General features: G+C 41.0%; 1 long non-coding RNA gene across 4 annotated transcripts in view; it reads left to right on the top strand.

Moving 5' to 3' along the window:
- Positions 1-24,744, top strand: part of LOC138744912 (uncharacterized) — a 97,416-nt gene that overhangs the window by 38,193 nt on the left and 34,479 nt on the right. Inside the window, exons 2-4 of one of the 4 annotated variants that reach the window (XR_011345865.1) lie at positions 726-867; positions 1,517-1,781; positions 15,779-16,675. This is a non-coding gene — a long non-coding RNA (uncharacterized lncRNA). Of the gene's footprint in view, positions 1-725; positions 868-1,516; positions 1,910-15,778; positions 16,676-24,744 lie in introns of those variants that run through there. The other 3 variants (XR_011345866.1, XR_011345867.1, XR_011345864.1) reach the window with 3 other exon arrangements.

Genomic DNA, 24,744 nt, shown 5'->3' with positions numbered 1-24,744 from the left:
AGGGATAGAAGAGGAATGGCACAGAAAAGGAGTTGAGGCATGATCATATGGAATGGCTGACTGATTGTCGACTCCTGCTCCTTTTTCCTTTTTGTGTTGTGCTATTACAGGTTGGCTGTCCAGTGTGCTTGAATCTTAGCTGGTAACTAGAGTTTCAACCAACTGTCAATTTTTCACAAGCAAATTCATTTTGTTTTACTGGAATTGAAAATGATCAGTATAGCCAATCAGTGCATTGGGATATGAGGACAAATTTCTGTAACAGCAAGTTATACTATAGAAGGGCAGGATGGCATATTTACTTTTTAATGGCATTTACTCCAAATGGCAAATGCATTGATGAAGATGTGGGCCAGAAAAATATCATGGTAATGCTTTACTCGAATATACCGTATTAGACTAATAATTATTTATCTATCCTCTCTCCATTGGATTAGCTTTTAGCATTATTTTTAAAACAGGACAACATTTAAACTAAACTATTTTCAGAAGTGTGTGTGTGGACTTGAAAAGATAGCAGATGGGTTTTCATTTCCAGCAGTGTAGTTTTATTTTGGTTAGGGTGTTATTCAATAGATCTTTTAACTACTTTATGAAGCACAAGAAAAATTATGAATTTAACATAAGAAGATCAATAGCCTGCATTTATATCTTGACTTTGAAATATAATTCTTCTACAGTATCCAAACACAATCCTTATTCTTCCCCCTTTTCTCTTTTTCTAGGTCTCTTTCAACAATGCAGTTTTCCAGAAAAGACATCTTGGGGTACTTCCAGTCATGTGTTCCATCACTATAATATACTGCCATCAATCAGCTGCCCATTTCTCTTGATAATCTTGTTGAACGTTTCTGCCAAGTATTGGAGGTAAATCAAGTAAATATAAAAATGCAGATGCTGGAAATCTGAAAGAAAATCAGAAACCGCTAGAAACTCCGCTGTCTAACCTGCATTTTCAATTTTCTTTGAACTCTCCTTTCATCTCCTTGCATTGTCATTTGACATAAGCATTTTGTATCTTGAGTGTGACCACCTAAAGTGACTTTTTGGGATTTCTTTTGCAAAAGAATTCCTGTTTGCAGAAAGCATGCTGGCTAAGGCCTTTAATAAGCTGCCTTCCTCACTATGTATATCTCAGCTACATCTTTTCCTGACCATTTTTGAGGCCTGCAGGTCTTTCAGCTTTTCGTCCATCCTGAATGAAGAAGTAAAAACAACAACCCTAATGAGCTGAGATTGCTTATTCGACCAGTAAACAAACAAATGAAAAAGAAATTAAATTCGGTGCCACGGTATATTTGCAAGAACAATTGCTTGAGCCTTAATTAATTACATTCAAACCATTGACTTGATTAAGGATCATGCAAGATTTTTATAAAACATGATTATTAAAAGAAATGAAAATGCTGGAAATCTGAAATAAAAACAGAAATACAGGAAATAGGAAGTTGTGAAGAATATTAATGTTTCAAGTCAAAAACCCTTCATCAGTATATACACAATTTCTTTGTGATAGGACGTGTGGAAGGAAATGAGATCTCTGGACAGACTGGAATGATAAGACAGGAATGAAACTTGCAGTAGATAATATGAAGAAAAATGAAGTCGTCCACAAAAGCAGAGAAAAGAGAAAATCAGAATATCCTTTAAATGGCAACAGACTGGGAAATTTTGATGCTGAGGGACTTGATGATCTTGAGCATATATTGTAGGATGTTAGGATCCAGTTACACCAAGGAACAGTCAAGTCTATTGTCATCTGATTGCACAAGTACAACCTGGTAAAATAGCATTCTCTGATCCTCAGTGCAAAACACACAGACACACAACCAGATATAACATACATACAGACAAAGAATACATGTGCAGGGCAATTATTCATAAATACAAATAAATAAGTAAATATGAATTTCAGATGGTTAATGTGAGCAGCTTGATGGTCGTTCAGCATTTTCACTGCCAGTGGGGAGAAGCTGTTTCTCAGCCTGGTGGTATTGGCCCTGATACTCCTGTATCTCATTTCTGATGGGAGCAGCTGAAAGATGCTGTGTGTGGGTTTCAGACAATGATCCCAGTAGGTCACGTTGATGGGGTGGGGTCATGGAGACTCCAGAGGTCCTCTCTGCCACTGTATGGTCCTAAAGATTGTCCTCCAATTAATTTTTCTGTAGTAACCATGCCACACTGTGATGCAGCAAGCCAGATCCTCTCTTGACATACCGGTGGCTGTTAGTCTTACCCACTTTAGTCTTCTCACTAAGTGCAGTTGCTGTTGTGCCTTCCTGACAAGTGAGGAGATATTGAGTGACCATGTTAGGTCACTAGTTAAGTGAACTCCAAGGAATTTGGTGCCCTCCACTCTCTCCATGACAGAGTGTTTGATGCGTAGTGAAGGGTGATAGTTTCTGGTCCTCCTAAAGTCATGATCATCACCTTCATCTTGTCCATGTTTGGACTCAGATTGTTATTCTCGCACAATATCACGAGATTTTCGATCTTTTCTCTATAGTGCGACTCATCATTGTTGCTGATAAGGCCAACTACTGTTGTGCCATCTGCAAACTTGATTACACTGTTGGAGCTGGATCTGGTGATGCATTCATGGGTCAGTAGTGTAAACAATGAAAGGTATATATATCATCTTTTATGATAAGAGATTTGAAGAATAATAATAAATATATTAATGCAGTAATTCTGGAGCATAACTCAATATTTACATGTGCTGTGCAATTAATATTTTTAAATAAATATTTTGACTTACTGTGTGACATGAGGTCTTTGATTTTCATTCCACATCCTCCAAGTGTCAATGCCCAGAGGTGTTTGGGCATGTGGCATGGCATCCAGCAGTTTCATCCAAGTGTACACAACTTGTGAACTCATTCAGAAGTAGGCACAATGTTGAAGCGTGGCTCATTGTCAGTTATAGGGAGGCTGTCTGAGTAGGACATTGCGTCAAGCTCCATCAACTCATTTAAGGTACATTCCTTCCAGGTAAGCTAGAAGGTGGTCACAGGAGACTGAAGAACAGTTACAGGACTTCCTTAAGTTAACGGATTTGGTGGTGTTCAAGGACTCTGCTGAGAATCTGAATGAGTACACCAAGGCAGTCACATAGTTTATCAAATGATCCACTCAGCTGTGGATGAGTGTGACCCACCAAATCATTCAGGGTTTTCCCCATCCAGAAGGCCTGGATGAACAATGAAATCAGAACCTGCTGAGAGCCAGGTCACAGGCACTTAAGTCTGGAGATCCAGATCAGTACACCAGGAGCAGGTATGGCCTGCGGAAAGCTATCTCCTGGGTGAAGTGGAGATTCTGGTGAAATGGAAACAGTGAGGGAGACCTGACAGCTATGGCAGGGCCTAAATGCCATAACCTTTTACAAAACCAAATCTGAAAAGTAGCAGACGGCTATGCTCCAGAATTTCTATATCAATATATTTATTATTATTCTTCAAACCTCTTATCATGAAAGATGATATATATATATACCTTTCATTGTTTACCCCTCTGCACCCCTACACCCCCTGATGATCTCATCCTGTCCATATCTGGGGATGATGTGCATGCTGGCTTTAGGAGAGAGAATCTGAGGAAAGCATCCAGCACAGATGGAGTACCTGGCTGAGTATTAAAAATCTGTGCTGACCAACTTACCAAATCTTCAGTATCTCACTCCAGCAGGGTGTGGTACCAACTTGTTTCAAACAGGCATCAATCATACCTGTGCCCAAGAAGAGTAGTTACCTGCCTTAATGACTATTGACCAGTAGCACTTTCATCAATAGTGAAGAAGTGTTTTGAAAGGCTGGCGATGAAGCAGATCAGCTCCTGTCTGAGTAGAGATATGGATACATTCCATTTTGCCTATCGTAGTAACAGGTTTGCAGCAGATGCCATCTCACTGACTCAACACAAAGCCCTGGAACACCTGGATAAGAAAGATGGATACGTGCACATCAGGATGCTCTTTATTGACTTGATTTTGGCATTTAACACCATCATCCTCTCAAAATTGATCAGCAAACTTCAAGTCCTAGGAATTAACACCCTATTGTGTAATTGGATCATGGATTTCCTCACCTCCAGACGACAATCAGTGAAGATTGGTAAGAACTTCTTCTCCGCAATCTCTATTAGTACTGGAGCACCACAGTACTGTGCTCTTAGCTTCCAGCTCTACTCACTTTACACCTATGACTGTGTGGCTCAGTATGACAATAACATTTTTTACAAATTTGCTGACAATACCATGGTAGTGGGTTGTATAAAGGAAGGGGGTGAGTCAGCACACAGGATGGAGATTGACAACTTGGAGATTGGCTGAATGGTGCAACAACAATAACTTGCACTCAATGTCACCAAAACTAAGGACCTGGTTGTTGACTTCAGGAAAAGAAAGCCAGAGGTATACAGTCCAATGATCTTTGGGGGATCAGAGATGGAGAGGGTGAGCAAATTTAAGTTCTTGGGAGTCACTGTCTTGGAGGATCTTTCCTGGACCCAACACACCAATGGCATCATGAAGAAAGCATGTCAATGCCTCTACTTCTTCAGGAGTTTGTGGAGATTTTGTATGGCATCAGAAACCCTAGCAGATCTCTACAGAGGTATGGTGGAAAGTGTGCTGACTAGCTGTATTATGGTCAGGTATGGAAACACCAATATCCCTGAGTGTAAAGCTCTCCAAATGTTAGTGGACAATGTGAGAAACTACTGTTGCATATAACTGTCTGGTCAGGCACACCTATTGGCTGATTGTACCTGTAGTCCCTCCCCACAGGCTCCTGTATAAAGGTGACTGTTCCACAGCCTCCTCCTCAGTGCAGGACAATAGAAGAGTATGGATGTGCCTTGTTCTTAAGTGAATAAAAGCCTATTGGTTTCTCAACAACAGTCTTTTGAGTAAGTGATGGTGTATCACACAGCCCAGGGCATCACAGGCAAAACACTCCCCACTCTTGAGTATATCTATAGGGAACACTGCCATCGGAGAGCAACAGAAAACATCAAAAACCCTCACCACCCAGCCACATGCTCTGTTCTCACTGCTGTCATCAGGAAAGAGATATAGGTGCCAGAAGACTCACACCGCCAGGTTCAGAAACAACTGCTAACCCTCCACCGTCAGAGTCCTCAATGACGAACTTAATCAGACACATTTAAGGACTCTTACTTGTGCACTTTACTGATTTTCTTTTTGTTCTCTGTATTGCACAGTCAGTTTGTTTACATTTGTTATCTGTCTACAGTTCTTTGTTTACATGTTTTACACTGTGTACAGTTTATTTTCTGCACTTCCAATTAGTGGTAATTTTGCTGCGCTGCCAGGAAAAAGGAATCTCAGGGTTGTATGTGATGTCATGTCTGTACTCTGACAATAAATCTGAAACAGAAAACCACTGTGATTGCTCTCTGAATTCCTTACCTCATACACTGGGCCATGCCACCTGACTGCTTGAACCTCATTTCAATCACAAAGGCTGATTGTGAATTTCCTATTTAGACCTAACAACCCATAGCATTCCATATTTCCCTTTAGACTGACTGCTTGCTCCCTTCCCACCCCTACCCACGGCAGTTGCCCCAAAACCATTAGTATTGGTTTGCTGTGCTCCACAAATGTTTTAAAATAAATTCATTGAATAAATGTATTCCATTAGAAAAAATAACATATAGTTTAAGAAATAATATTGAAATATTCGAACAAATATAGGAGCCTTACATTAAATACAATAGCGAAAACCTACCGGGGACAATCATTACCTAAGTTAATGGAAGGAAAAGGAAATGAAAAGAATGGACTCAGTAGAATTTCTGGTGTATTTTTATTGAATGACAACATTGTCTGACTGGTTTAATGTATCCTAGATTTTATACCTTAAATGGAGGGGAGGGGGGAGGTAGGGAGGGTGGGATGGGAGGAGGGAGGGGGGGGAGAAAATGGCACTGTATATGTGTGAAAAGGAAAAAGTGTGTACCATGGTTAATGTGATTTATGGTGTGAAAAATAAAAAATTAAAAAAAAAATTCATTGAATGAAGGTGTCATTGACCAGTCCAGCAATTAGTTCTCGTCCCTAATAACACAAGGGAAAGGACAAGAGAGCTGCTTTCTTTATAACATGTTATCCCAGTGAAGGTACTCCAGCCATATTGTTGGGGAAGAAGTTCCAAGGCATAGATGTAGTGACAATGGTAATTGTATTTCCAAGTTAGGGTGAGATTTGGAGGGAAATCAGTTGGTGATGGATTGCTCTTTAATGCGCTTTTCCAGATCTGCAAATGTTACTGACCACACTTGAAATACTGTTTTACGATTTTGTTCTTGTATGAGAAAAGATAAATTGGAGTTTGGGGTGTTTATTGGACTGATTTTTGAAATAAGTTGTGTATTGTTCTGAGAAGAAAGATTGATTAAATGTGGTCATTGTTTTAATTGCTGGGAAGGTGTGTTCCTTGCTGGGACTTCTGGTTACAGAATGAATCGCTGCAAAATAAGGAGGTGAATGAGGAAAACTTAACTCTTATGTATTTTTATCTTTGCTATATAAAGTACACTGTTTGATCTGCTGAGTTTCTCCAGCACTGTATTAAGTGAAAAGGTCATTGGAATCTCCTCCTGAGAGCTTGGCTACACAGTCACTATGTATATTCCAATCAACAATGAAGAATAACAAATAAAATTAAAGATGCTGGCATCTGAAGCAAGCACAGAAATCCTGGGTGAACCAACCAGACAAGCAGTTTCTGTAGAAAGAGAAATTAGTCTATGTTTCTGATCAGCAACCTCTTCTCAGGCTGAAAATTGAATAAGCTGTGAAATTAAAGATATTTGGGTACTAAGTGAATCGAGGTGTGTGGAAATTGTGGAAGGCACTGTTATTGAATGGCAGAACTCATTGAAGAGCCAATTAGTTCTGGCATTCAGTAGCTGACAAGAAATGGAAGTCCTATTGATCTATATTAATGGAGGCGAGTTTCTCTTTAAATCTACCAGTCAGGTCATATCATTTGTGAGTTGGCCACTGTGAATTAAACCAATCGCACGAACCTCCAAATTATGCTACAGACTTTTCATGATATTAATTTCATTAGGCACTCATCAGAAATCAAGTGGCATTGAAAATGGAAAGCATAAGTCTGTTAAAACCATGATGGGAAGAATAGGTAAAATGATTTTGGAATGAAAGAGTAATAGTCATACCGCACAGGAACAAACTCTTTAGCCCACAGTATCAATCTTCTGCTTGCCAAGAAGTACCTATCCATATTAATCAGCATTCAATTTGTAGACTTCTATGCCATGCTGTTTCAAGTGGTCATTTAAATACTTCTTGAATGTTGTGATAACATCTGCCATCACCATCCCTTCAGGGATTATACTCCAGATTTCAACACTCTCTGGGTGAAAAAAAATCCTTTTTTTAAATCCATTCCGAATCTCTTACTCCTCACCTCTGGTTAGTTGAGGGGGTTGGGGTTGGTTCTGGGGTAGGGCTTTGGGGCAAAGTGATGGTTAGTTGAGGAGTTTGGATTTGGGTTAGTTGGGGAGGGTCAGAGTTAGGGGTTGGTTGGGGTGAAATTAGGCTTAGTTGGGGGATTCAAATTGGGTTATTCGGGGGCTGTGTGTTGTGGTTTGATTTGAGCTTCCGAATGTCTCATCTCCTTGTAGGCAGTCCTCAGCCTTTGTTGGCCCTTGTAGAATACAAGGCTGTTCAATTGTCTCTCGCTCAAGAGCGCACTTTGTTTCCTAATTGTGCCATTTGGTGGGTTAGTATTTTCAATCTTCTTCAGCATGATGCTGAACAAAGCCATGAAAGACCCCAACAATGAAGACGCTGTTTACATCCGGTACCGCACGGATGGCAGTCTCTTCAATCTGAGGCGCCTGCAAGCTCACACCAAGACACAAGAGAAACTTGTCCGTGAACTACTCTTTGCAGACGATGCCGCTTTAGTTGCCCATTCAGAGCCAGCTCTTCAGCGCTTGACGTCCTGCTTTGCGGAAACTGCCAAAATGTTTGGCCTGGAAGTCAGCCTTAAGAAAACTGAGGTCCTCCATCAGCCAGCTCCCCACCATGACTACCAGCCCCCCCACATCTCCATCGGGCACACAAAACTCAAAACAGTCAACCAGTTTACCTATCTCGGCTGCACCATTTCATCAGATGCAAGGATCGACAATGAGATAGACAACAGACTCGCCAAGGCAAATAGCGCCTTTGGAAGACTACACAAAAGAGTCTGGAAAAACAACCAACTGAAAAACCTCACAAAGATAAGCGTATACAGAGCCGTTGTCATACCCACACTCCTGTTCGGCTCCGAATCATGGGTCCTCTACCGGCATCACCTACGGCTCCTTGAACGCTTCCACCAGCGTTATCTCCGCTCCATCCTCAACATCCATTGGAGCGCTTTCATCCCTAACGTCGAAGTACTCGAGATGGCAGAGGTCGACAGCATCGAGTCCACGCTGCTAAAGATCCAGCTGCGCTGGATGGGTCACATCTCCAGAATGGAGGACCATCGCCTTCCCAAGATCGTGTTATATGACGAGCTCTCCACTGGCCACCGTGACAGAGGTGCACCAAAGAAAAGGTACAAGGACTGCCTAAAGAAATCTCTTGGTGCCTGCCACATTGACCACCGCCAGTGGGCTGATATCGCCTCAAACCGTGCATCTTGGCGCCTCACAGTTTGGCGGGCAGCAACCTCCTTTGAAGAAGACCGCAGAGCCCACCTCACTGACAAAAGGCAAAGGAGGAAAAACCCAACCCCAACCAACCAATTTTCCCCTGCAGCCGCTGCAACCGTGTCTGCCTGTCCCGCATCGGACTTGTCAGCCACAAACGAGCCTGCAGCTGACGTGGACTTTTACCCCCTCCATAAATCTTCGTCCGCGAAGCCAAGCCAAAGAAAATTTAGGTGGTGGACCTGGGTTGAGTATTGGTTGGGATGGGCGTGTTTAGGGTAGGGTCTAGGATGGGGTAGTTAGTATTTGGAGTCAGTACTTGATGTGCAATTTTTGAGATTGAACTTTAATATTTGTTTTGAAAGATTTGTATATTAAACAGAGCAAAAATTGAAAATGAAAATAGAAAATTATAACTGAGTATTTGTATAATAGACACAAATCTGACCGAATAGTATTGAAACAGTCCATATATCCATCAAATCAACCAGTTTCACAAGAATTTTCTTCCTCTTTATTTAACCTCTATTGCCAGTGCGACAAATTTTGGACTGTGAAATGATGCCAAAGCCTTTTTGCTAATATTCTTTCATAACACTTGGTGGCAGTATAACCACATCCTGTTACTAATAGACAGTTGTCTATTGTAGTGCAGTCTTCCAGTGACCTTTAGCATGTAGAACTGCATTTATCACTGATCACAAGAGTAGATTGAAGGTATTTAGTTGCGTTTTAGTTTCCACTTATAATTTCTGGTGGCACAGAAGGAGAATGAAAACAATTGTTCACTTGGGAAATGTATCTACCTCCATCTGGCTGTATAAAACAGCCAGCTGTATGAGGCCCTCGGAGGGTGGATAATATGCTTTAGATCTTAGGGCTACAAAGGAGAATGTTCATTTTCAAAATCTATTCATGGTAAAAGTCTTCTTAGACTCTTGTAGTAACTGATTTTTTTTCTGCTTTTGATTGTCATATCATGTAATTTATGTTTTTTTTAATTGTTTAAATTATGGCACAATCTAATGGCACAAAAATTGATGCAGCTGTAAATGTGTCATCAGCTTTAACTTTTTTGTTCTTTTTTGTTCTTCCCACCAGCGTTTTCTCCACCCCCCCCCACCCCAACCTGACTTAATCAGAAGTGGAACAGTTAGCTGGAATAATATTACCAGCTATGGAGAAGGTGCAGAGGAGATTTATCAGGATGTTTCCTGGATTCAAAAACAAGTCTTATGAGGCAAGGTTAGCAGAGCTGGGACTTTTCTCTTTGGAGTGTAGAAGAATGAGAGGAAACTAGGTAGAGGCATAAATGTTGTTCTACTCTGAGACATAATGCTCCCCTTGAAGTTTCATGCAGACAAGCAATGCATAGAAATATGATGCCATGACATTTTAATTTGTAATCCTTAAATTTTGAGTTAAATGTTACTATTTGCTGCTTGATATTCAACTTCATGATATCAGCTCAGAACACTGTGGAATTTGAACCTTGTGGAGCATATGGAAAGAGGTGTGGCAAGGGATAAAATTTTGGAAAACATGAATCTCTTAGGAAGATAACGAACACTTTAATCTGCCATTTATTATGTTGCTTGTGCACAATTCCCTTGGGAGAGATAGTTGCCTCTATAAATGCTTTTTTTTGTACAACCTTTTCATGTAATCTTGTGGTTTCAACATATGTCAAGGCAACCTGATTAATCCATAATCATACTGCCAATAAGAGCCTTGGGGCCAGCAAATATTTTAGGTGTATGAAGAAGGTTGTACCTCCCTTTGTGTAAGGGCCAACTGAGTTGGTGGGACAATGGGCAGGATGTCAGGTATTTTCTTTGGGGCTAAATATGGCGAGCTCTCCACTGGCCACCGTGACAGAGGTGCACCAAAGAAAAGGTACAAGGACTGCCTAAAGAAATCTCTTGGTGCCTGCCACATTGACCACCGCCAGTGGGCTGATATCGCCTCAAACCGTGCATCTTGGCGCCTCACAGTTTGGCGGGCAGCAACCTCCTTTGAAGAAGACCGCAGAGCCTACCTCACTGACAAAAGGCAAAGGAGGAAAAACCCAACACCCAACCCCAACCCACCAATTTTCCCCTGCAACCGCTGCAATCGTGTCTGCCTGTCCCGCATCGGACTTGTCAGCCACAAACGAGCCTGCAGCTGACGTGGACTTTTTACCCCCTCCATAAATCTTCGTCCGCGAAGCCAAGCCAAAGAAAAGCTTGAATAGAGTTTCTTTTCATCATTATCCCTGTTGTGGTTTAGGTGCACCTCATGGGTATCTCTTAGTATGAGAAGATTTTGCCCATATCTGTACAGCACTTTAGTGAAGGTGAGGCTCAGTTACCTGTCATAATTTTTAATGCATGCAGTTATGCTTTAGCATCCAGAGACTGCTCTGGTATCCTGAAGGAATGAATCCACTTGTGTTTGCTCTGTTTATGGGAAAAGCCTTCATTGTAATGTGTTGTGATGTGGTCATTTGCAGTCAATGTGCCTGTGAGGACTGTCACTTGATCGGTCACCCCTGTGGAAAGCTGAAAGAGGCCTGTAGCATCACTCACTGTCTCTGTTTGCTCTTCCTGCTTCCAACATTTATTTTTGGCCACTTACAAAGTGAGACGTCGAGGTGAAAATCTAACCAATTGATATCTGAGCTGGTGTAACATAATCAGGAGCCCCACATAATCCCTGTTGTTAGCTGTCAGGGAATCCCAAAAGTCACTGTTATTCGTGTTGCAACTTGTGCTTTTGGTGAGCTATGATGTTCACTTTTTTTTTATCATGAAAGTGAATAAGGATGATTAGTGGCAGTGGTAGATGGAATTATGAGGAAACACCTAGAAAAGGAAGAAAGAAAGAGATGGAAAAGGGAATATATGGAGAATGCCTGACAGGTAGAGTGAGGTGAAGGAATGATGCACACCACAGGATGTGTATGAGACTCACCCGATAATGATGTTACCCTCCATTCTCCAGTGCATTTGTGAATATCTTGTTGGTGTAAATGAGGAGCTACAGTATATGGAGGGCATTCTCTCCTTCAGGAGCTGGTTGTTGGTGGCAATGGAGAGAGATGCCTGAATAGGTCATTGACAATTGCATTATTCCCATGATTTAGATTCAGTGAAGGAATCCATTTAACATTTTTACCAAGTTAAAAATTCTACTGGCTCCTTGGCATGCTTTGCGGAGATTGAAGACTAGGGCAATAACTATGAGGAGCAATGGGTAAAGATCTCCAGCCAGTGGGCCATTTTGGTTTGAATTCTCTTGGTGAAAAACTCATGTGTCTACCTCGAATGATCTAGCATCTATTCAGACTTTTTGCTCAGGAGGTGATCATGGAAATAATCTCCATGCTGTAGGTGAAGCTGCAACCACATTGAGGACTGCATACAGCTGTTAAGATTGTAATAGTCCTTGTGCTAGGCAGGTGCTGCAGACATTAACCAGGCTGAGTACAGGGTTAATGGTCGGTTACTTAAGAGTGTAGATGAACAGAGGGACCTTGAGGTTCAAATCTATACATCTCTCAAGGTCCCCACACAGATTGATTGGATAGTTAAGAAGGCCTATGGGATACTGGGCTTCATTAATAGGGGGATTAAGTTCAGGAGTTGAGAGGTCATGTTGCAACTCTACAAATCTCTTGTAAGACCACACTTAGAGTATTGTGTTCAGTTCTGGTCACCTCATTATAGGAAGGATGTGGAAGCTATGGAGAGGGTGCAGAGAAGATTTACCAGGATGTTGCCTGGATTGGGAAACAAGATTTATGAGGCAAGGTTAGCAGAGCTGGGACTTTTCTCTTTGGAGTGTAGAAGGATGAGAGGAGACTAGGTAGAGGCCAACAATATTATGAGAGGGATAGATAGGGTGGACAGCCAGCATCTGTTTCCCAGGGCAGAAATAGCAAACATAAGAGGAGAAGACGTGCTGTATGCACGTCTTCCAATTTGCAGTGCTAAAGGGGTGACCTAGGTGCTCCATTCATTAATTGCATGACATTGGTATGTCACAGACATTATGAACACTTCCTATTTCAAGTTAGAATCATACTGAAGACTTCCAGCTTGTGGGGAGAGATTCAAGGCCCTGTATGTGGAACTTATCAGTGAATATATTCCCGCATCTGACCCTGTGATGAGAGGGATTATTGATGAAGCTGTTAAAAGTAGTTTGGTCAGGATACTGACCAAACACTGCAAGGCCCTGGAGCTGAAACAATTTGCCTTCAATAACAGCTTCCATTATGTTGAGTGTGACTCCAGGTTGTGGAGAGTTTTATACTTTCTTTCCCATTAGCTTAAATTTTATTGCCAAAGTTTGATTTCACATTCAGATAAATGATACGTTGATGTCAAGAGAAGTCATTGCAGCTGACCAGTACAAAGAAAGACACACACACACACACACACACACACACACACACACACACACACACACACACACACACTATGAATATCAATAGCGGGCGGGCCCGATCTCCGCAATTGCAGGCTGCCACATGACCCCCTCCCACCCAGAACCGGCGTTACAGTCTATAATGTTCGTAGGTATAGTCCCCAAAGTCTTTTGTGGTCTTCCTCTGCATCAAGGTGTTGGTGTCTTCACGGGTTCTGCTGGGTCTGTGTGGGCAGACTTGAGTCTATCTGTAGTGAAGACCTTTGGTTTACCACCGATGTCCAGCTCGAAGGTGGCTCAGTTGTTCCGGATGACTTGAAAGAAACCTTTGTATGGCTTCTGCAGTGGTGAACGGTGGGGTCCTCTGTGCCAAAACATGTACTCACACAGTACTTGAGTTCTTTGGGGATGTTGGACTTGGCTTGTCTGTGTCTGGAGGGTGGGATTGGAGCCAGGTTACCGACCTTTTCGTGCAGCCTGTCCAGGAAGGTGGTTTTCTCCTGCTGCTGTCCTCTGGCCTGTGGAACGAAATCCCTGGGAACTGTGAGTGGGGCTCCGTAGACGAGTTCAGCGGAGGATGCATGGAGGTCTGCTTTCGGCACTGTTTGGATGCCCAGTAATGCTCATGGTAGCTCGTCCACCAGTTGGGGCCCTTGAGTCTGGTCATGAGGGCGGTCTTGAGGTGCCTGTGGAAACGCTGCACCATGACGTTGGCTTGAGGGTGGTATGCCATCGTATGGTGTAGCTGAGCACCCCACAGGTTGGCAGTGTCGGTCCACAAACTGGAGGTGAACTGTGCGCCTCAGTCAAAAGTGATGTGCTGTGGCAGTCCAAAATCTTTCAATCCAGGATGAAAGGAGTGCTTTGGCACAAGACCTGGTGGATGTGTTGGCAAGGGGGATTGCTTCTGGCCACCGGGTGAAGCGGTCGACCACTGTGAACAGGTAGCGGAAACCCTGAGAGACTGGCAAGGGTCCCACTATGTCCACGTGAATGTGGTCAAACCTGTGTTCCGTTGGCTCAAAAGGCTGTGGGGAGACCTTGGTGTGTCGCTGCTCTTTGGTTGTTTGGCACTGCGTACACGCCTTGGCCCACCCCTTGGACTTGTTTCTGCAATCCATGCCACACGTACTTGCTGGCCACCAGCCGGATCGTACACTTGATGGATTGGTGTGCCAGCCCGTGGATGAAGTCAAAAACTCATCGCCTCCATGCCGTTGGGACAATAGGTCGAAACTGCCTGGTGGCCACGTCACACAGGAGGATGGTGGTAGCTGTGCCAACTGGAACGTCCTGAAGCCGAAGGCCTGTGACAGCGGTCCTGTGCTGTAGGATCTCGAAATCCTGCTGCTGTGCCTCCGCCAGTGCTGTGAAGTCCAGATCGTTGACCAGGGAGTGGATGCTTCAGGCTGACTGCTGCTTTGTTCTTGATTCCTTCTAAACCGTCGGGATCATCAATTGTAGCCGACCGGTACAAAGACACACACACACACACACACACACACACACACACACACACACACACACACACACACTGTGTGGCAGGTTAAGCTCACTCCTTTATTAGGGCTGGAAAGGCTGCTTTTATAATGTTCAAGTTCCCGCTGTTTTTACTAATTGACTGAGTCATCCATATGAATAACAGTAGCGGGCAGGAATGTCCATGCATATGAAGGCCCTTCTTCCCCAGCCTGTTTCTGCTGAGATAGCTGAGCAGCTTGACCAATGCCATTTTAGGGCTGCTGGTGTGATGTTGCCCCAGCTTCTACCGCCGCTGGTTCGTTGTCTTGGGAGTCACTTTAGCGATCTCTGTCCGCGCGATGTGCCAGCCCGATCTTGGCAATTGCAGGCCGCCACACTGTCAATGTCTCAAAGTGTCTTTAATATCAATGGACAACAAATGTTTTCAAAAGATTTTCTTCCTGAATAAAAAATGGAGATTATGATAGACAAATTCAAGCTGCACACAAAGATAATTTCAGATTTACAGCTTCATGTAGGAACTTGGAAAAACATGAAATTAACTTTTATTGAATTTAGCATGTTTAATCACATAATGATGCTGACACATTGCGATCATTCAACTGACAAAAAAGTTTTGCCACTGATTTTCATTTGTAGTCAGCATCTGACGCCTCTCGTGTCAGTGTCCAACAATAGTCGGCCTGCATTGATGGACTCCAGTTGTCCTGATACTGCTTTTCCATGGTTGCAATGTCCTGGTGAAATCTTTCACCATGTTCATCACTAACTGCACCAAGATCAGCAGGGAAGAAGTCCAAATGAGAATGCAGAAAATGAATTTTCAATTTACATTGCACTTCTTGGTTTTATATGCTTGAAGTAGACTTAAAGTATGACAAGAAATCACAAAAGTAGGTTATTTCTAAAAAATGGCACATGATGGGAAAATATTTAGTTGATTTTCATGATTAGCAGGTAAAATCCATAAAATATGCCCAGAAGTGTTCAGGAACCACAATCTTTGTTGTCCAGTGTCATTGGAAACATTTGTAAATGGTTAAAATTTATTTAAATAATGTTAAATATCAAATTATTTTAAAAATAAACATTTATTTCAGATGCATTTTATGAATATAAATGAAATAAAAGCATTAATGTTAACTGAATTAATAACACTCCCAAATATCTTTATAATTAGAGCAAGAGGACCCCTCCTCACCCTACCTAGAAGGAGAAGTAATGAAGAGAACCCTATGGAGAAGGAAAACCTCAGCAGTGAACCTGCTGAGTCAGGGTTGAGCCTTAGGAATGCATCTGTAAAGATCTCTTTTGTGAATGTGGTTCCCATGGCAGAGTCCAGCTTGAGCTTGGCAGCTGAAGGCTTTGTGTCAGGCAGCAGGCTGCTAGTGACTGGCATCTGGGAACTGGGAATCGGGTCCAGGGTTCAAGCGCCAATAGCATCCTAACACTTTGGGAATTGGAACTAGTGGTTGATGATATTGGATGGGTCAAACTTGAGTTCACAGCAGCACAGGCCATGCAGCAATGGTGGTTACAGGGGGACAAGAGGTGGGGATAACGGAGTGGTGAGATCCATGGGCAGAGTTTGTCAAGAGGAAGAAGGGAAGCATACATTAGGTTTAGAAAACAAAAGTCAGGCAGGGCTCAGGTGAATTATAAGCTAGCCAGGAAGGAACAAGAAGGAACTTGGGTAGAAGGGGATATCTAAAGGCAAGTAGGATTAAAGTAAGTCACAAGGTGTTCTACACGTACATGAAGAACAGGAAGATGACTAAAGTGTGAGGGTAGGACTCTCAGAGATAAAGGGGAGAACAGTTGGGAAATAAACATCACCATGTAGACATTTTGGTTCTCTTGATAAAAATCTGAGAAACAATGTGGCATTTTTTTTCTGCTGATTTTGTGATCTGGTCCCATACTTGCATTGAAATTCATGCTAAAGTTGTAATGTGTCCCAATGTGATTTTAAGGCTTTACTTACAATCTTCCACAGCCTCCACAAGATTTTGAAAGTTTCTGATTGTGACATCCAGTGAAATATTTGACAAAACCTGAGCACAATAAAGTCCACCACAAAATTGCTTGGCACTTGCCTTTAAGTTTCCTTTTTCAATGCAAAGGTTTAGCTGGAGCTTTTTTTTTGTAGTAAGTTTGATGGGTAAAAAATCACCTTAGCCATCCAAGCATTGAAGGATTGGCCCTGTCTTTTCTATCGTTAAGAGACTCCCACTCTACTACTTCTTTCGCAAGGTCAAATTTGATTTTTAAAATTTAATTTTAGAGATTCTGCACAATTACAGGCCTTTCCGACCCATGTGACCAATTAACCTACCAACCTTGTACGTCTATCTTGCCAACTTCTTCTCATCTTTTAAAAGAAAATGGTGCTATTGGCATTGTTTAAGGACTAGCTAATTAGAGACCAGGATGAGCATGTTCCAGTAAAGAAGGAGGAAAAGATGACAAGGTATGAGAACCCTGGATAACAAGACTAGTCATGAATCTGGTGTTACAATATAGACCAGCAACATGAGAAATTCACCATGACAATGGTATTTTCAAAACAATTATTTTTATTAATAACTATTAAATAATATAAAATCTTACTTAACTCTAAACTTAACCCCCAACTGGGCGTGTGTGGCAGATCCCAAACCATTACAACTGAAGCACGATACCGAAAATTCAAAGTTCAATCTTAAACATCTTGTTGAAACTTAGAATCTTTAAATTGATGTTCAGAAGTAATTATAAAGTATTTTGTGACATCAAGTCTTCAGACTTCCCAAAACTCATGAATTCTTGTCATGTTTCTTTTGTAGAAATATTTCTTCGTTTGAATGATTTCACAATTCCCCTCTTTTGTGTAGAGGTCACAGAATTTGTGATTTCTGTGTGCTTTCACAAACCCAGGCAAGGGTTAAATGAAATAACCATCAGATAACGATTAGTCAACATTATAATTAGTGACCATTATGATAGTCACAGCAGCACTTTCCTTCTCTCTTGACAAAGAAGTAGTCAAGGTGACCATCCTCTCTGAAGCCACTCCAATTTTGTGACCAGGTGATTCTGTTTGAATACTAAGAAGGCTTCTTTTTCAATTGTCTTTAATCACATGATTTGCTTGAGCAATACATGATTTTTAGGTTTCAATTTCCTATTTCTCCTAAAGTATGAATTATGGCAGATGGCCCCCTGCTTGTTTACACAGGAGTCTGCTTTAGCAAACATCCATTGTTTCAGACTTTCAATGGAATAATTAACTCTGGTTTTATGACTGCACCAACTTCAGACAAGAAGTCTCCAGTATGTGCATTATCTGTGTGTGTTTCCCTGTCCACCCCACAAAGTAACTTTAGAAAGGTCAAAAGGGACCATGAAATATCCTGGGTGAGCAGGATTAAAGAAATCCTGAGATGTTTTATACCTGCATTAAAACAAGTGAATTACTAGGATAGGAGTTGTTAAGGACAAAAGAGGACAGTTAACCTTGGAATCCGAGCAAGTGGGTTAGTTACAAAAGGAGTATTGCATTGGTATTCATCAAGGAGAGGGATTTGGAGGAGAGCAATAAGGAACATAGGTTAAAATATTTTGAGATCAAGGAAGTGGTGGTGCTGATTCTTTTTAAGGGAATTAAGATGGATATGTCCCCTGGGCTTGATGGGATATATCTCTACCTATTGAAAGAATCAACGGAGGAGATTGAGGCCTTGAGGAGATCTTTGTATCTTCACTAGAAACAAATAAGGTTCTGGAGGACTGGAGAGTAGCCAATGTTGTCTCATTGTTCAAGGGAAATATGGATAGTTCCTATTATTATAGGCTGGTGAGCCTCACGTCAGTAGTATAGAAGCTATTGGAGAGGATAGTTAGGGACAGGATTATACATTTTAGAAAGGCTCGGTCAGATTAATGACAGCATGGTTTTGTACAGGGCAGGTGATGTTTTACAAATCTGATTGAGATTTCTTGTGGAAGTGACAAAGGTTGTTGATGACAATAGGGCAGTGGATGTTGTCCTCTTGGACTTTAGTGATTTCATGGTAGACTGATCCAGAAGGTACAGATGCATGGAGTTCATGGTGAATTGTCTAGCCAATAGAAGGTGTGGTAGCGGTGAAAGGGTGTTATTTGGGATGCAGGCCTGTGAACAGTGGTGTCCTGCAGTAATCTACTTTTGCACCTGTGTTATTTGTGACATATGTAAATAACCTGGATAAAAATGTTGATGGACGGGTTAGTAAGTTTGTAATGACACAGTGGAGGTTTGGATAGTGCAGAGGTCTATCAAAGAATACCAGAGGATGTAGATCAGTTATAGATATGGGGAGAGAAATAGCAGATGGAGTTTAATCGGACAAGTGTGAGTTGTTGAATTTTTGGAGGCCAAATGTAAAGGGATGGTATATGGTTAATAGCAGAAGACTTCAAAGTCTTCAAAGCATTTTGCACAGAGGGAGCTGGGAGGGTTCTGGTCCATAGCTCATTGAAAGTGGCCACGCAAGTAACAAAGGCTTAGTTTCATTGGTTGGGCCATTGAGTATAAACATAAAGAAATCATGTTGAAGCTGAGCAAGAGTTTGGTCAGGCTACACCTGAAATCTAGTGTGTAGTTCTGGATACCTCAATATTAAGAGAATATGTGAGTTTGGGGGGAGTTTTACGTTTACACAGAGAGTTATAGGTGTCTTGATTGAGTTGCTAAAATTAGTGGTGGAGCAGATACCATTAATGTAGGTGTAAGCAATAAAGTTTTTAATTTAATTGGGCATCATGTTTGGTGTAGACCAGTGGATTCCTCTGTTCTCCCTGGCTGTGATCTCTGTCACTTTCAACATTTGCATCTGCATCCGCTTTCGATTATTCCCCCAAGATTTCTAATCTGTACATTTTCATATCCTAATTAGCATATTTCAACTGTACTCGTGATCCTCAATAACATGAATGATTCAATTGTGCTTTAAAATTTCAAAAAATAAAATCTTAAATGAATGATTTCCTTTCCAAAAAGAGGTAAAGCAGTAAAGGATAGATTATATTTAAATCACTTATCACTGTCAAGTTTGAGCAATAAATGGGGATAAATTAATGTACGAGGCACAAACTATTCATAATTATTCATTTAATTGTCAAAAAGATTTTTAATCAGCCTACATTAATAATAATTACATTTATGAGAAAAATGTTAAGAAAATTTGCAATGTATGCAGAGAAAGATTAAGGGTGGAATGTAAAAATAATATGGAATATACAAGATTATGGATTTTGCATTAGAGTTGGAAAGCCTTGTTTTCAGCATGCTGCTCTATTGCTAAGATGTTCTTACATGTGAAGTTTCATGCACTGGTGGGAATTTATCATATTACAATAAGAGTACCTGATTGAGGTTGTAAACTGGATTCATAATTGGCTGTGTGGGAGAAAATAGAGAGTGGTAGTGATGGTTGCTTCTTTGACTGGAGGCCTTTGATTAGTGGTGTGCCTCAGGGATCTGTGTTGGGACCATTGTTGTTTATTGTATATATTAATGATCTGGATGATAATGTGGTAAATTGGTTCAGCAAATTTGCTGCTGACACAAAGATGGGAGGGGTTGTGGACAGCGAGGAAGATTTTCAAAGCTTGCTGAGGGATCTGGACCAACTGGGAGAATGGGGTGAAAAATGGCAGATGGAGTTTAATGCAGGCAAGTGTGAGGTGTTGTATTTTGGAAGGACAGACTAAGGTAGGGTATGCCCAGTAAATGATGGAGCATTGAGGAGTGAGGAGGAGCAGAAATATCTGGGAATACAGATACATTGTTCCCTGAAGGAGGTGTCACATGTGGACAGGTTGTAAAGAAAGCTTTTTGGCATCTTAGCCTTTATAAATTGAAGTATTGAGTACAGGAGTTTAGATATTGGTGGCACCAAATTTCAAATATTGTGTGCAGTTCTGGGTGCCTAAGTACAGGAAGGATATCAATAAGATTGAAAGAGTGCAGAGAAGATTCATTGGGATGTTGCCTGGTCTTCAGGAGTTGAGTTACAAGGAAAGATTAATCAGGTTAGGACTATTCTTTGGAGTGAAGCAGAATGAGGGAAGATTTGATAGAGGTTTACAAGATTATGAAACAGAATGGATGTGAGCAGGCTTTTTCCCCTTAAATTGGGGGAGATAAATATGTGGGGTCATAGTTTTAAGCTGAAAGGGAAAAGGTTTAGGTGGAATATTAGGGGGAAGTTCTTCACTTAGAGAGTGGTGACAGTGTGGAATGAGTTGCCATCTGATGTGGTGTATGCAGGCTTGATCTTATGTTTTAAGAATAAATTGGATAGATACATGGATGGGAGAGGTCTGGAGCATTATGGAATGAGAGCAGGTCAGTGGGACTAGGGAGATGATGGTTGGCAAAGAGTAGAGGGGCTGAATGGCCTGTTTTCGGTGCTGTAGCATATGGTTCAATGGTTCATCTAATAAAGAAATGTAAATAAACTGACTCTGCCATACAGAGAAAAAAAATCTGAAATGCAAAAGTAAGTCCTTAAATGGTTTCCTGGTTGAGTTTATTGTTGAGGAATCTGATGGTGGAGGGGTAACAGCTGTTCCAGAACCTGGTGGGGCAAGTCTTGTGGCACCTATACCTCTTTCTTGATGCTAGCAACGAGAACAGAGCATGTGCTGGGTGGTGTGGATCCTTGATATTTGCTGTTGCTCTTTGATGCCAGTGTTCCCCATAGATGTTCTTGATGATGAAGATGGTTTTGCCTGAGATGTCCTGGGCTGTGTCCACTACCTTTTGCAGGGCTTTACACTCAGGGATACCAAGTCCAGTGAATTGGGTCTCCTGTGAGCAAACTGACAAGCTATCTCTAACATTCATACATCCATGTAAAGAACACCAGTACAAGTAAAAGAAAGATTAGTTTGCACCAAACAAGGGCAGCTTGATGACAATGCTATGGTGTTCAATCAGGTTACCTGATAAGTGCAAATAAGAAATTGCCTTTAAGCCTGTTGGTCCATGCTTTCATGCTCAAGTGTTCTCCATAATGTGAAGAGATTGTGTCTGCAGTGTGATAGGTCTTCAAGTATGTTGAATTTGTTGCATCACAGACCACCAGCAATGGAAATTCACCAAGGCACTGTTAGTGGTTTTCTTTTAAAAATGTTATTTCTTCTTCTTTGGCTTGGCTTCGCGGATGAAGATTTATGGAGGGGGTAAAAGTCCACGTCTGCTGCAGGCTCGTTTGTGGCTGACAAGTCCGATGCGGGACAGGCAGACATGGTTGCAGCGGCTGCAGGGGAAAATTGGTTGGTTGGGGTTGGGTGTTGGGTTTTTCCTCCTTTGCCTTTTGTCAGTGAGGTGGGCTATGGATAATATAACACATTAGTCAAATCAAACCCAACTCTGTGCGAATGTACTTATGTTTGTGTGTGTGGGATACTCAAACCATTACAGCTTAGGCACAATTTTGGAAAGTCATTCCAAAATTCAGTTTTAGAAATCCATGTTCGAAACACAGACTTAAACTGATGGCCAGAAGTAATCATGAAGGAGATGGGAGAGAGAGAGTGACTGGACTGTCAAAAACTCAAGAATCTTTGTCAAGTTTATTCCAGAGAAATATCCTTTAATACAAACAGTTGTCACAACTCCCCATTTCACGAAACACGTGACTTCCACAATGCTTCCAAAACCCAGGTATGGGTCAATCAAAATGACCATTACTTTGGTCACAATCCGATGCAGCAATTCTCTTGACAGGGAGAATCAGCGGATTTGTCCATTATCACATCGAGTCATTCCTGCTCAGTGTTTGATGAGATGGCCGCTGGTCATAAATTCCTGTTCCTTTTGTGTTCCACAAACAGCACTCTTTTAACACCTGTGTCACGGGAAAAAGCACCCATTGTCCTTTCTCCTCTCCAAAGTAGCGAATTTGGGTATACCTGTATTATCTGATTCCACCCAGTTTCTCCAAAGCTGTAAATGGTTGCAGCCTGTACTAGCCTTTAAGTTGAAACTCACACTAAATGAAACGGGAGCTTGTAATACCTTCACCCAACAAAGAAAATTTTGCTCTGTAAGAGCAAAATTTAAACTGCAACCTACAATGTTTGAAATAATATATTCACTATTGTTACATGATATAATACAGACAAATATAATATTTTCCAGCAGCAGATACAAATAATAAGTTTCAATTTGCTGCAAAACATTGCCTTTCAAGATGTTAAGTTTGCAATCAGCAATTACATTATCCTTACCTCTAATATGAGTTATCATTAAATCATATTCCAGCAGAATTAAACTTCAGTTTAACAATAGTCTATTTTTGTTTTTCATTTTACTCAAGAAGACCAAGGGATTATGGTCAGCATAATAACAAGTGGCCCCTGAGCTGTGCAGATTTAAACATTAAATGAATTCTTTTTCTGTTCGAATAATTCTTTTAATGTTCATTGAATTTCTTGGATAAGTAAGCCACTGGATGATCAATATCATCACCACCATTCTTTTGTAATAATACTCCTCCCGCAGCTTCATCACTAACGTCTACTGCTAAAGAAAATGGCCTCTCAAAGTCAGGTGACTTAAGCACAGGCTGGCGACATAAAATAACTTTCACTTTATCAAATGCTTCTTGAGAAAGTTCTGTCCAAACAAACTTTTCACTCTTCTTCAGAAGGTTAATCAAAGGAAGGGCGATGTAAGCAAAACTTTTACAGAACTTTTGATAATACCCTACCATTCCCAAAATCCTCTTTCTTACCCTTGGGAATGGGAAACTCAGAAATTGTCTGAACTTTCTCCTGAACTTTCCTTGACCAACAATGTTACCAAGATAAGTCACATAAGCATGGCCAAATTCACTTTAGTTAAATTAACAGGTTTGGTTTTGAAAGTTTGTCAAACAATTTCTCTAACTCAGAGATGTGTGCTTTCCAGGTTTCATTCCCCATAACCAAATCATCTGTATGCTCTAAGCCTTGAATCATAGAATTAACCCTTTGGAATATCCCTGGAGCATTTTTCATTCTAAATGGTTAAACATTGTATTCAAGTAACCCTGATGAGGACTTACCCCTGTCTGTTAAGGGAACACACCAGTGACATTTTATTAAAGGTGTATTAAGGTCAGTATCTTAAAAAAGCAGCCTCTATCCTCAAAGACCCCCACCACCCTGGCCACACCTTCTACACTCTGCTACCATCGGGAAAAAGGTACAGGAGCCTAAAGAAGGACCCTCAACGGCATAAGGACAGCTTCTTCCCCGCTGCCATCAGATTCCTGAATAATCAGTGAACCAAAGACACTGCCTTCCTTTTTGTGCACGATTATTATTTTTTATTTCTAGTAATGTTGTAATATGGTTATGAATGTTTGCCGCAAAATGCTGAATTACTATTTTAAAATTATTTTGAACACCAGTAAATGTTGGTATAATACAAGGTGATGAATGCTGATTAGACAATTGAAAGCAGAAGCAGAAGCGATTGGAATATGAGTAAATCTTTGAAAATTCTGTTTTTTAAAAATAATATAAAGTATAATGTTGCCTGACACTTTGCTTTAAATTTTAAATGTAACAACTAATCTGTTTTCAGTAGTTAAGCTAATAATGTTTGCCCTATGTAGAACGTAAGACTGTTCTACTTGGTGCGATTTTTCAGTTATTTAACACCCTATCCTGCTGGGGTAATATAAGAGGAATTATGAAGGCTTTTGTTTAAACAATATTGAATGTGGTTTATCTCAACACATATGATTTTAATCAATTAATATGCATCACTATGCGTCTTGGTTTATTAAGAAGATTTACTATTAAGTAGATTTTTATTGATGGTTCATCAAACTTGATGCTGCAAACTTATAATGAGTTTCTTTTATAATGATATTTTATTAAAATGTGAAGTAATTGTGGCTCTTTTTTCATCCATAGTTCTGTATTGGTCTGTCCTATTCATGTTTTATTATGAAGCAGAGAAGGCTATTTGGCCCATTATTTTCTAGCATCAATTTTGTTCCCCTCACTTAATTTCATGTAATTTATTTTCTCTCACACACCCAACAATATCCCACTGAGCTGCTGAACAGTAACTTACCGACCAGGTCACATAACCATCTACGGAGCAAAAACAGGCCATGTTGG

Source organism: Narcine bancroftii, chromosome 10 (assembly GCF_036971445.1).
Source record: "Narcine bancroftii isolate sNarBan1 chromosome 10, sNarBan1.hap1, whole genome shotgun sequence".
Taxonomy (NCBI): Eukaryota; Metazoa; Chordata; class Chondrichthyes; order Torpediniformes; family Narcinidae; genus Narcine; species Narcine bancroftii.
This window is presented reverse-complemented; position numbering and strand designations above follow the sequence as displayed.